We start from the raw sequence: 2,725 nt of genomic DNA, 5'->3' as shown, positions 1-2,725 counted from the left end.
TTTTCATGATTGACAAGATTTGCTGATTTCCTCTTTGAAAATATCTTTTCAAATATCTTAGAGAAGGTCGCCGGTAAACTAATTGGACGGTATGAAGAGGGGCAGTTTTTGGGTTTGGGAATCATTATTATTTCAGCGCATTTCCATTGACTTGGATAGTGGTCGAGTCTGAACATAGCCTTGTGGATGTAAAAAAGTAGTCTGATACATTTTTGGGGCAGGTGTCTACAAGTAAGACCATTAATTTTATCAAAACCAGGCGACTTTTTAAGTTTAATTTTCTTTATCTCAGTCGTTACTACCTTGATAGAAATTCTTTGAATAGGCATTCTCATCTGRCAAAGCGATTCTAGRAAGTTTTGTACTTCAATAGTGTTTTCATTATCTGGAATTACGTTTGGTCTAAAAACTGAATGTAAATGGTAAGCAAAAGCTTCKKCTTTCTCTTGATTATCTCYGCACATGTGACCATAGCTATTTTCTATAATCGTGTTTCTCCTAGTGAGTCTCTTTAGATATTTGGTTGCCTTCCACATGTTATGTTCAGGGTTGTTTGCATGGSGATCTAAATTMMTTMRGTACTCTGATGTTTCTTGATCTTTTATTTCTCGCAGTTTGGACTTCAAATCATTGGTTGTCTTGTTCAAAATTCTTGTGTCAAGAGGACTCTGACTAATTTGCCATCTTTAGTAGGGTAGTATTTTCCCTTTTATTAGCCGTCTTAATTCAAGGGGAAGAAATGGTTTTTTAACTTCGGTAACACTTGATTGTGAAGTGAAAAGAAATCCCACTTCATGAAGAGTATTTGTTAGATTTTCGACTGCTAAGTCAAGCTCATCGYCACATTTTAAGGGTATATCTAAACTAGTTCGAATCACAAACCAGTTTCTAAATGCTGCTATATCCGTATTTTGCGTAATAATCATTATCAATTATTGGTGAATGATCAGAGTTTAAATCAAAGCTCTCCTTTATSTGGAGTTGGTGTTGTGATACAACTTTGTACACAACAAAATCTWACMAATCCGGTCTTTTTCGAGGRTCACTAGGYCAGAATGTAGGCTTTCTGGTAGAAATAGTTRAGTAGTAAGGACATGTGGGCCAATCAAAATCCGTGATCATCGGAATTCCATCGAAACTGTGCGTGAATTCATCAAAAATCAGCTGAAATCATCATTGAAATTCATGGAAATGGAATTGAACATTTCCAAAAAATCGATTTATCGCATTTTAACCGAACATTTGGGCTTACAAAAGGTGTGTGCACGGTTTGATGCGCACAAATTGACTGACGACCAAACATTTCTCAGAATCCGACATTCGAAGGACAMCTTGTGACCGATTATTTGACCAAAAATCACATTTTAGCCATTAATCACCGTATTCATCTGATATTTCACCGCGCGACTTCTTTCTTTTCGGAAAAATGCATTTGCCCAYGCAAGGAGAGCGTTATGCAGACGTAGAGGCCATTCAAAAGGCTTGCACCGGCATAGTGGCGGCCATACCAGCCAACGAACTAAAACACTCGTTCGACATGCTTTTGGACCGTGCAAAAAGCCGCTTTGAGCAGAAGGAGTCTTTTTTTTTTTTTTTAATAAAATCAATTGATTTTGCCGGAAAACCATTTGTTCTGTGTTATTTTTTCAAGTCCTGTTTACTTTGGAACGCACCTTGTACAAGTACATATTTCCACATCTATCAGTTTTCCGAAACAAGCTTCCCACTTCTACTAAGAATTTTAAACATAAATACATCTACATGTTATAATACATATGTGCACTTGTATAAGATTCAAACCGCTAATTACGCATAGATGAGCCGCTAATGACTGTTTAATCGCTTACAAGTTGACAGCTGCTGAATTTTACAAATGATTTAAGCATTATTCAAATCGCGATGCTGGTACATATGTATGTATGTATACATATAAGGAAGGAGGAACAATAATTTATTCACAAAATCAGTGTCACAGTGACGAGTGTGGACGGCTTTAAGTTGGATTACTAATTTATTTTGATATGTTCAGCCATCGAATTTAAGCGCACCGAAGCACACAGAAACACACTTAACTTAGTACTCACATATTTGTTACAGCAATTACTGAAAGATACAGATTTTTATCAAAGTKATCACTGTTCAGGAAAGTGAATCGTTGAAAAGTTTGGGGTTGATAATCGGTAACCTAGAACACGCAGCAACAAATTACGAAGAAATCGTGCAAAATATGCTGACAATCTTTCAGACTCGAAGAATAAATATGAATATCAAGAACATCATCTGGATAAATTTTGCGATAATTTGGGTTATTATAGTGATGAAAAATGAGAGTCATTCTACCAGTATCTAAAAGTGATGGAAGAAAAGTATTAAGGATGATGGGATCGTCACATAACGGCTGGTTCTTAAAAGAATATTGTCGACTGGAAAATTACATATAAATAAATAAATTAAATTTAATATTAAAACAATCGAAATGTCTGCAATTGATTAGATTAGTAAGGTAAACTTTCAAAAAATCCCTTTTGTTGTGCGACAAATTATAATCGAAGGTGAAAGATTCTCGAGTGAGTCTATAACCCATTGTATAACTTAATATTATACCTAATATGAAATCGGGTCAGCTCCTAGGTACTGAATATGTCAGAAATGACAGAAAATATCGGCGAACGTGTGAGATATGTATATCCTTCCCTGATAATAAAAAAAAAAAATTAAAAATAAT

Source organism: Bactrocera latifrons, unplaced genomic scaffold, assembly GCF_001853355.1.
Source record: "Bactrocera latifrons isolate USDA-ARS-PBARC rearing strain unplaced genomic scaffold, ASM185335v1 scaffold_61, whole genome shotgun sequence".
Taxonomy (NCBI): domain Eukaryota; kingdom Metazoa; phylum Arthropoda; class Insecta; order Diptera; family Tephritidae; genus Bactrocera; species Bactrocera latifrons.
This window is presented reverse-complemented; position numbering follows the sequence as displayed.